Genomic DNA, 11,756 nt, shown 5'->3' on the forward strand with positions numbered 1-11,756 from the left:
GGATCATTTAATTCCACTTGAGAGAGCAGAGTGGGCCTCAGTGTAACAACTCATTTGGAAGGTGGCATCTCCAATGTGTGGCAGTCCATCAGTACTGCAACAGAGCACCAGCGTGGATTTTGTGCTTAAACTTTTGGAATGCAGTATGGACTCAAGAGGCCAGCCACTGAGTCACAGTTGATGCTTTAAAAATTGATGATATATAGATTCATAGAGTCATACAGCACAGAAACAGGCCCTTCGGCCCAACTCACCCATGCCAATCAAGATGCCCATCCAAGTGAGTCCCATTTGCCCAGGTTTGGCCCATATCCTTCTAAATCTTTCCTATCCATGTACCTGTTCAAGTGTCTTTTAAATGCTATTGTACCTGCCTCAACCACTTCCTCTGGCAGCTCGTTCCCTATACGCACCACCATCTGCGTGAAGAAGTTGCCCCTCAGGTCGCTTTTAAACCTTTCCCCTCTCACCTTAAACCTGTGCCCTCTAGTTCTTGATTCCCCAACCCTGGGAAAAATACTGTGCGCATTCACCCTGTCTATGCCCGTCATGATTTTATACACCTCTATAAGGGCACTCCTCAGTCTCCTACGCTCCATGGAATAAAGCCCTAACCTGCCCCAACCTCTCCCTGAAATCCAGTCCCTCAATTCCTGACAACATTCTCCTGGATCTTTTCTGTACTTTCCAGCTTCATGGCATCTTTCCTATGCAGGGTGACCAAAACTGTACAGCATGGAAACAGGCCCTTCGACCCAACTCATCCATGCCGACCAAGTTACCGACCTGAGCTAGTCTCATTTGCTTTCGTTTGGCCCATATCCCTCTAAAGCTTTTCTGTCCATGTACCTGTCCAAATGTCTTATACAAACAAGCGGTTTCCCAGCCAGTGTGCCTCAGACTGCAGGTACATTCCAACTCCTGCTACTAAGGCAAGTTATTCCAGTCTGGCACACCACAAGACAGATGTCTGTTGAGAACTGGAATCCCCAGTACAACTTGCTGGGCAAGATTGGGCAGGAGCAAGACAGACAGTAAAGGAACTCAATCTGGCTAATGTTTGCCAGTAACATATAACACATAGTTTGGCGAAATGATAACTGTCAGGAATTCAAGGAATGAAGTGGTTGCCCCACAAGGAGTGCCAATAATCGGCATGGAATCAGTTTTACCCATGCACCGCTATCAAAACCATTGAAAGTGTTATGCATTTTGGAATGAGATGCGACTGAGTTTCATTGGTCTTCCTTGGTCAACCTCTCTAGCCCTGAGAAGCAAACTTGATATGTGTGGAGTCTAATTCTCCTCGAAGAATTTTTGCAACACTGAATAGATTTTAAAGTGATAAATATTTTTAAATATGTTTATAAGAGTTGAGTTTCCATCTTGATACCCAAAGCAAAATACTGCAGATATAAATACAAAATTAAAACTGCTGGAAATACTCAGGTCAGTCAGCATCTGAAGAGACTGAAGCAGAGTTACAGTTTCAGGTCACTGACCTTAATACCCAATACTTACTTCATTTCCTGTAAAATCATCGAACAAAAAAAAAGCCTTTTGCTTCCTGGTTTGCTGTCCATCAGCTTTCTTCAATCTGATTGGCTGCTGGCTAACTCGATGACATCATTGGTGCTGCATGCCAGAGATAGCCAACAAGTTTGGCCCTTGCCACAGAGTCTGCTGAATCTCTGTGGACATGTTACTTGAAGGTCATCAGTGAGAACAGTGTCTTTGCTGCTGACCTCAGAGCCTTGCAGGCATTTATTGCCCGTCCTCTATTTCCTAATATATTTTAAACTTTAGTTACAGTGCAGGTACTGGAACCTCAAACAGATCACAGAGAAGAAATATATTTTCCCCCAAATATACTTCAGCTGACTTTACGCTACACAACAGATTGGACTTATGTATTGAGGCTGTCTGTGATCACGGACAAATCTGCCTGTGAACTCAAAACCTGTGGTTCAACCAACAGGAGCTGTCTGTCTATAATTAGGCCTGTGAAATTCATAAGGACAAGCTGGGTCATCATTGTCCAGACCTTTTGGCCGTAGCCTGACAGTCTCAGGATGGCTCTGTCACTGTACAGCATCAGGAGCAACTCTTGGATGTATGATCATAAAAACACATGGATTAGGAGCAGGAGTAGGTCGCTCAGTCTCTCGAGCCTGCTCCAGCACTCAATAAGATCATGGCTAATCCGATGTAACCTCATCTCCACAACCCTGGTGACACAGGAAACTGCAGGTGCTGAAAATCTGGAGCAACACACACAGTCTGCTGGGGGAACTCAGCGGGTCAGGCAGCATCTGTGGAGGCAGAAGGGTGGTCGACGTTTGGGGTCAGGACTGTGTGTAGAGGGAAGATAAGCCAGTGTAAAGAGGTGAGGGGGAGGGGTGAGGTAGGGGGCTGGTCGGTGATAGGTGGAACCAGGTGAGTGAGGGATGATGGGCAGGTGAAGCCAGCTGAGGGAGGAGGAGAGGGGTGTGTTGAGATGAAGGCTGTTCGGTGATAGGTGGAAACCGTTAAGGGAGGGATAACGGGCACTTTTTTTTTTACACAGAGAGCGGTGGGTGCCTGGAACGGGCTGCCAGGGGTGGGGGTGGAGGCAGATACGATAGAGGGGTTTAAGAGGCTGTTAGATAGACACATGAATGTGCAGAGAGTGGAGGGATGTGGACACTGTGTAGGCAGAAGGGACTAGTTTAGTTAGGCATTTAATTACTAGTTTAATTCGTTCAGCACAACACTGTGGGCCGTTAGAACACCCAAGCGGAATATGAGGAACTGTGCTTCTCATTTGCATTTGACTTGTGGAGAAGGTCGGTGTGGGAATGGGAAGTGGAGGAGAAATGTCACGCAACCGGGAGCTCAAAATGGCCGCTGCGGACAGAGCGCAGGTGCTCTGCAAAATGGTTTGCCTCGCTCGACGCTTGATCTCGCCGACGTGGAGGAGACCACATCGCGGCCACGGAACGCAACGGACGAGGTTGGAGGGGGTGCACGTGAACCTCTGCCTCACCTGGATGGTGGCGAGGGAGGAGGTGCAGGGACAGGTGTTCCACCTCCTACGGTTGTAGGGGAAAGTGCCAGGAGACGGGGAGGGGTGGGTGGGGAGGGGTGAACGGACCAGGGAGTCACGGAGAGAGTGATCCCTGTGGAAGGCAGGAAGGGGTGGGGAGGGGAAGGTGTGACTGGTGGTGTGCCGGATGCAGAGGTTCATAGGACCAAAGGAACTCTACGTCTGTTCGGTCTGGGGGGAGAGAGTGGGTGGGGGAGGCAGCAGATGTGTGGGAAATGGACTGCAGTGGGGAGAAGCCACATTTCCTGAAGAAGGAGGACACTTCAGAAGTTCTCGAGCGGAAAGCCTCACCTTGAGAGCAGATGTGACAGAGATGGAGACACTGAGAGAAAGGGGACAGGGTTCTTCCAGGAGACCGGGAGGGAGGAGGTGTAGTCAAGGTAGCTGTGGGAGTCTGTAGGTTTATAGTAGACATCGGTGGATAGTTTGTCTCCTGAGATGGAGACAGAGAGATCCCAGAAAAGGGGAGAGAAGTGTCAGAAATAGTCCGGTGAATTTGAGGGCAGGGTGGACGTTGGTGGCAAACGTGATAAAATAGACGAGCCCCGCACGAGTGCAGGAAGCAGCACCAATGCGGTCGTCGATGTAACGGGGGAAGTTTTGGGGAAGGGTGCCAGAGTGGCTTTGGAGGGAAGACTGTTCCACGTAGCTAACAGAAAGGCAGGCGTAGCTGGGGCCCGTTGGAGTGCCCACGGCTACACCTTTGAGTTGTAGAAAGTGGGAGCATCAAAAGAATCCCTGTCCCTGTTTACCCACGGTAACTTTTCACCTCTTTGCTCATCAAGAATCTATCTACCTCTGCCTTAAAATATTCAAAGTCTCTGCTTCCACTGCCCTTTATGGAAGAGTGTTCCAAAGACTCAGGACAAGGAGAAAAAAAATTAATCCCACCGCTGTCATTGATGGACAACCCTTGTTTTTAAACAGTGACCCCTAGTTCTAGATTCTCCTACAGGAGGAGACTCCTTGTGTCATTGATGGACAACCCTTGTTTTTAAACAGTGACCCCTAGTTCTAGATTCTCCTACAGGAGGAGACTCCTTCACCACATCCACCCTGTTATATGTTTCAACCATGTCCCCTCTCGCTCTGAAACTCCAGAGGATATACTGTAAGCCTAGCCTGTCCAACCCTTTCTGAATGAAGACATCCATTCAACCAATCTTCTCTGAACTGCGTCCAACACATTAAAACGCTAAATAAGGAGACCGATACTGTACAAGGGGGGTGGTCACATGGCTACTGGATGCCACTGTTAGTCAAGGACCAATGGAAACCTCACCCAACAAACTGCTCCTTTCAAAGACCACATGGACCTCCTTACCCAGAGGGTGGGGGCATTCCAGTTTTCCATCTCTGGATAGTTGAGCATGTGCACACCCTTCTGGGTGACCATTGACAAGAAACCTAGAGATAACAACATGACTGTCACCATCTTGAGGTCTGATCATGGACCTGCAGCACAAGGAGATGGTTGCCTCTGAGGAGAAGCCATTGAAGAAGTTAAGGCTGTAGTATTTCATCCAGCTGGAATTAGATGACAATTTTCCAACACATTTGTACGGAATGATAAACTACATCAATTTAGCGGACCTTTATGGTCTGTGTACTGCCTGGTGGATCATTCTGTTTGAATTAAAAGGCATAAATCTTCAGTTTGAAAACAAGAACTTGGCCTTTAATAACCTTTATCGTCCCTTCATAAACATGGAAAAGGAAGATGCAAGGTTTGATGGTGATTTCGACAGGGAGTATCTGCTCTCAGGAAATGGGCCTCAGTGGCTTTTACTGACCTGCCCCCAGCTACCCTGGGAGGGTGACAGTAAGGCGACTGAGTCCGCATTCATTGGGACGTTAGGAGTCCATCGCAATGGTTTGGGATGAATCAACCCTCGTCTCACCTGGATCCACCTATCACTCACCAGCTCATGCCCCACCCCTTCCCTCCACCTCTTTATACTATCTCCCCTCTTCCTTTCCAGTCCTGATGAAGGGTCTCGACACGAAGCGTCGACTGTCTATCTCCCTCCACAGATGCTGCCCGACCTGCCGAGTTCCTCCAGCATTTTGTGCGTTGCTCCTGACACCAATGTAGTGTCTCTAGGCGCTTCTGTGTTGCTGCTTGCATTAACCAGAGGTAGAACGATCAAAAGAAAATCCTTTATTGAATTCAGTAACTCTCAAATAACAGCAGAGCCTGGTACAATGATGTATCAAGGTCATATTGCACTGTAGACTCGGTTCTTACTTGCGCTTACACTACGGTCACAGGAGCCATTTCATTTTTAACATTACTGATGCAGCTATACTCTTCTGTACAAAAATATAACTGAACAGGTACAATCATAAGCAAGACGGATGCTCAGTTTTGACCCAGTAAAATAAGGCATGGGACCAAACGAGAGGTCAGAATGAATTTCAGGTCAAAATTCAGCTTGGGATCAAATTTATAGGGATTAATGCTCATTTTAAAGGATACTAATGAACTGTGTAACTGGTAGCTCTGGCTATAGACAGCATCTTTGTGTTGCAACAGGACTACTCTTTCCACAAGCCTAGATTTGCTAAATGCCAACATTTTTTCATTAACACTTGGCCTCGGAACAACGTCATGTGACATTAAATTGCAGGAACGTTTGGGAATGTAGTGTTACTTCTTGCAAGAGTTGATAAAAACTCATTCCAAAGCCACTTACCAGGCCAAGTCAATATCCATTAAGGAAGATTTGGTGCTACAGCAAATTACATTCGGATAGAAAGACATTATGCTGAATTATCAGTGAAAGCAGTCCCTCAAGGAAGTTTCAGTAAGACCAAGAGATTTGATGGTGTCTGTTCAATTTGCTGGAATTCAGAAACATGCAAACTAAATACTCAGTCATCGTACAGAACCTGATACAAAGGAGACACAAGAGACTGCAGATGCGAGAATCCAGAGCAAAAAATAAACTGCTGGAGAAACTCAGCAGGTCGAGCAGTGTCTGTGAAGGCAAAGGGATGGTGGACGTCTCGAGTTGAGACCTTGCATCAGGAATGTAAGAATGTGTCTGGGGAGCAGTGAGAGCGGGTCTCACAGAACTCTCATTTCAACAAAGTAGAAAGACACTGGAGAGTGTGTGAGAAGACATGGTCCGCTAACTTTGTTTCTGTGAGCCACAAATGATTCTGTACGACAAAAAGCCAGGAAGGAAAATAAGAAGCTTGAAAAACTCAAAATTACTGGAAACTAATCGATCAATTTAAAATGAAATAACCGCTCACCAAGAATCAGTCATTGCAATAAGCTTTATTTAAGCCCGTGCCAATTTTCCACTCCCACTCTGACCCATCTCTGGCCTCCGATGCTGTTATAACATTGCACAACATAAGCCTGAGGAACTGCACCTCATCTTCCATCTAGGCATGTTAGAACATAGAACACTACAGCACAGTACAGACCCTTCGGCCCACGATGTTGTGCCGACATTTTATCCTGCTCTAAGATCTATCTAACCCTTCCCTCCCACATAGCCCCCCATTTCTCTATCATTCATGTTCATCTAAGAGTCTCTTAAATGTCTCTGAATGGATCTGCCCCCAACATCCCTGCCGGCAGTGCGTTCCACGCACCCACCACTCTCTATGTAAAAAAACAAACTCTGACATCCCCCTTATACCTTCCTCCATCATCCTTTAAAAGTATGTCCCCTCGTCTTAGCCATTTTCGCCCTGGGAAAAGGTCTCTGACTGTCCACTCGATCTATGCCTCTTATCATCTTGTGGCACCTCTATCAAGTCCCCTCTCATCCTCCTTCTCTCAAAGAGAAAAGCCCCAGCTCGCTCAACCTATCCTCATAGACGTGCTCTCCAATCCAGGCAGCATCCTGGTAAATCTCCTCTGCACCTCTCATGAAGCTTCACATCCTTCCTATAATGAGGCAACCAGAACTGAACACAATACTCCAAGTGTGGTTCTGACCAGAATTTCTATAGAGCTGCAACATTTACCTCGCGCTCTTGAACTCAATACCCTGACTAATGAAGGTCAACACACCATATGTCTTCTTAACAACCCTATCGACCTGCGTGGCAACCTTGAGGGCTCCTATGGACGTGGGCCTCAGATCCCTCTGTTCCTCCACACTGCTAAGAGTCCTGCCATTAACCTGTATTCTGCCTTCAAATTCGATCTTCCAAGTGTATCACTTCATACTTTTTCCAGGGTTGAACTCCATCTGCTACGTCTCAGCCAGCTCTCGCATTCTATCAATATCCTGTTGTAATCTACAGCAACCTTCTACACTATCCAACAACACCACCAACCTCCGTGACATCTGCAAACTTACTAACCCACCCTTCACATCCTCATCCAAGTCATTTAGAAAATCACAAAGAGCAGGGTCCCAGAACGATCCCTGCGGAACACCACTGGTCACCGACCTCTAGGCAGGATACTCTCACATCTACAATCGCCCTCTGTCTTCTATAGGCGAGCCAATTCTGAATTCACACAGCCAAGTTTCCCTGGATCCCATGGCCTCCTGACTTTCTGAATGAGCCATGAGGTTCCATGAGGACCTTATCCAACACCTTACTAAAAATCCATGTACACCACATACACTGCTCTAACCTTCATCAATGTGCTTTGTCACATCCTCAAAGAATTCAATCAGGCTCGTGAGGCATTAACCTGCCCCTCACAAAGCCATGCTGACTGTCCCTAATCAGCCTATGCTTCTCCAAATGCCATAAGTCCCGTCTCTAAGATCTTCTCCAGTAATTTGCCCACACACTGAAGTAAGACTCACTGTTCTGTATATTCCCCAGGGTTATCCATACTCCCTTTCTTAAACAAAGGAACAACATTTGCCAGCCTCCAATCATCTGGCACTACTCCTGTGGCCAGTGAGGATGCAAAGACCATCGCCAAAGGTGCAGCAATCTCTTCCCTTGGCTTCCCATACTAACCCTGGATATATCCCGTCCGGCCCCGGTGACTTATCTATCCTAATGTTTTTCAAAGTTCTAGCATATCCTCTTTCTTCACGTCGACATGCCCTAGTGTATCAGCCTGTTGTACGCCATCCTCACAAACACCAAGGTCTCTCTCACTGCTGAATACTGAAGCAAAGTATTCATTAAGGACCTCCCCTACCTCTTCCGACTCCAGGCACGTTTCCTCTTTTATCCCTGATCGGTCCTTCCCTCACTCTAGTCATCCTCCTATTCTTCACATACGTGTAGAACACCTTGGGGTTTTGCTTAATCCTACTCACTAAGGCCTTCTCATGCCCCCTTCTAGTTCTCCTAAGTCCATTCTTAAGCTCTAGATTGCAGCCTTCTAGACTCAATCTAAGTTCTACAACTTCAGGTAACTCACTTACTCTGTTTGCAACAGAACTGCTCAGTTCTGTTGCAAGTCCATCTGTAACATTGGCTCAGTTTTTCTCTGTCCATTAGCACCGGTTAACCTGCCAGGCACTTCATACAGCTTTGCATTTTGCAGCTTTTACATTCCTTTATTGTGCTCTCTCTAACTGCCCTCATTTCACAGCTTTTATGTTCCTTTGTTCATGCGCACTCTGATGATGCCTTTTGTCTAATCCATTTGCACCCCACTCCCCACCAATCCTCTCTGTAACTTCAACCTTTTCCCCGTCGAAGAGAGAGGGAAAACTTCTTCATAGTGGGCATACCTTGAAGAAACTTCACAGGGGAAAAATGAAGACACCAGAGATTGCAGATGCTTGGATCTGGAGCAACACACGATCTGCTAGAGGGGGTCAGGGAGAACCTGGTACAAGACGTGACTGGGGATGTGATGAGGGTTGATGGTGTAGGCACGACTGTACAATACAGAAAGAATGCAGGTGAAATGTAAAGACAAATGCTGGAAATACTCGACGGGTCAGGCATCATCTGACAGAGTTAACGTCTCAAGTTGTTAACCTTCAGAACAGGCAACCTTCATTTTAACTTCAATCAATAGCAAGGGTCGATCTCACCTTTTCTGGATTCCAATGGACTTTGTTATCCCTCCAGCAGTATTTATTTTGATTTTGAATTTCCAGCAATCATGATCTTCCCTCCCACCCTATTACGAAAATGCACATTCATAGCAAGATGGTTAAATGGGATGTCCACTGTTTAATTAAACAACATAACTGTAAATGGGGAGATGTACATCTTGTGTGTATAGACAAGGTCAATTAATTCACACAGAATGTAAACCTTGCACATCTCACACTCAATTCTCTCAAACTCCTCAGAGCAGTAAACAACTACCTATAAAATGCCAACATGCCAGAAATCTCTCAGATTTCCCAACACAGAGTGAGATATCTAAGGTGTCAATCCATTATCAATATCACTGACTTGAAAACAGAAAATGCGGGAAATACTCACCAGGTTGGACGGTGTCTGTGGAGAGAGAAACCTGATCAACCTGAAACGTTGATTCGGTTTCTCCTCCACAGAAGCTGTCTATCCTACTGAGTCTCTCCAGCATTTTCGGATTTTATTCCAGATTTCCAGCATCTGCAGTTTTTTGCTTTGCAATTGATCTCCAACTAGTTACATTCCTGGGGGCATGGTCCATACAGGATGGATGTCACATTTTCCAAGCAGCACTCTCCCCTTACCTTCAGTTCCTGCGTCATTTCTCCAAACCTTCACCAAGCCCCTCTGAATGCTGCCTATTCCTTGTCTCGAGGCATAGATGAATGAGCCATTGATTATGCTGTTGGCAAGGATCTGGGGGTGAATGTGGTGCTTTCCTGGAGTAAATGCCCTACTTGTGCACTGCACCCACAAAGTCAACCATAACAAAAGGGCCTTTCAACACCTCGGGACTGAAGTCCTTTGTTATTTACTTGCAATGCGTCGGCATCTGTGTGTTGCAAACACACAGCTTGATGCAACCACACTCAAAGGTGACCATCAGGATGAGGGCTATGTTGGGTACGTTTGAACTCCCCACCCCCCTCCCCACCCGTCCTTTGGAAACCTCTACATCATGTTCCAATTGAACGCCATCCATTTTGGATCTCCGGATGAGATGGAAGGTGGCTCAGGTGTCTGCCATGGGGTATGGGCCACAACCTTTATCACGTACAGCAACGTGGAGTATACATCGCACCTAATGACCAGAGGCCTTTGGTGTAATGCAAGAAACCCCAGCAGCTAAGGAGGTGAACATTACCAATAGCCTGTCTGGTCCCACAGCCAAGAAAGCTCACCAGCGCCTCTACTTCCTCAGGAGGCTAAAGAAGTTCGGTATGTCCCCCTTGACACTCACCAACTTTTATCGATGCACCATAGAAACCATCCTATCTGGATGCATCCACGGCTTGGTACGGCAACTGCTCTGCCTGGGACCGCAAGAAACTGCAGAGAGTGTGGACACAGCCCAGCGCATCACGGAAACCAGCCTCTCCTCCTTGGACTCTGTCTTTACCTCTTGCTGCCTTGGCGAAGCAGGCCAGCATAATCAAAGACCCCACCCATTCTCTCTTCTCTCCTCTTCCATCAGGTAGAAGATATAGGAGCCTGAGGGCACGTACCACCAGGCTCAAGGACAGCTTCTATCCCACTGTGATAAGACTATTTGAACGGTTCCCTTATACGATGAGATGGACTCTAACCTCAATGATCTACCTTGTTGTGACCTTGCACCTAATTGCACTGCACTTTCTCTGTAGCTGTGACACTTTACTCTGCAACTGTTATTGTTTTCACCTGTACTACCTCAATGCACTCTGTACCTAACTCAATGTAACTGCACTGTGTAATGAATTGACCTGTATTATCGGTATGCAAACAAGTTTTTCACTGTACCTGGTACAAGTGACAATAATAAACCAATACCAATACCAATACTCACAAACACCACTGTGATAAATGACCAGATAATCCCTTTCTAGCTACTGCTTAAATGACAACTGGTGGCAAGGATGCTAAGGAGGAACTCAGTGCCTCTCCAAAGTGACATCAAGGGGCCGTTACATGCCCCTTGCCAGAGGGGATCTCAGATTAATGACTCACTTATTAGAAACTGATCAGCAAGTAAACAAGCACAAAATTGTTGTTAGATAACCAAAGGTTAAGTGTTCGATAACTCAATCTAACAATTAACCAGCAATCTCATTAAATTAGTGGATCATTGAAACCACACCATCTTCTGGAAATGATACCATTCCACTTTTATTCCAGAACTGGTTAAGAATGCAAGTATGAATGCTCTAGACATTCACTACAAGGCTTATTTGAAGGCATACAGCATTAGTCTCTCTTTAGATAATGGAAGAATCGTAACGAGTGTACTTTTTATTCAATTTTGGATTTTTGAAGGAAACAATAATCCAGTCTAGGCATGCAAAGTGAGAAGGAATGTGATCCTGCACGCACGTTATTTGTAGGTCTTTGTGCAACATGTATCTAGAGATCTATTTATTTTCAGTAACTGGTCCAGACAAGCCAGTATGCAGAGTTGTAAAATGGAAAAAATGTCCAGTTGGAGGTGAGCCAAGTGGGAAATGGTGGGGTGAATCTGGCAGAAGGAGGACAATGCTTGGCAGATTTATTCAATTTCAGTGAAGATGGAGAAGAGAGCGAGAGAGAGAGAGAGAGAAGAAGAAAGGAGAGAGGTGACGAGAGAAGAGAAAAGGGAGAGAGAGAAAAGGAGGGAGAGAAA

Source organism: Pristis pectinata, chromosome X, assembly GCF_009764475.1.
Source record: "Pristis pectinata isolate sPriPec2 chromosome X, sPriPec2.1.pri, whole genome shotgun sequence".
NCBI classification, from domain to species: domain Eukaryota; kingdom Metazoa; phylum Chordata; class Chondrichthyes; order Rhinopristiformes; family Pristidae; genus Pristis; species Pristis pectinata.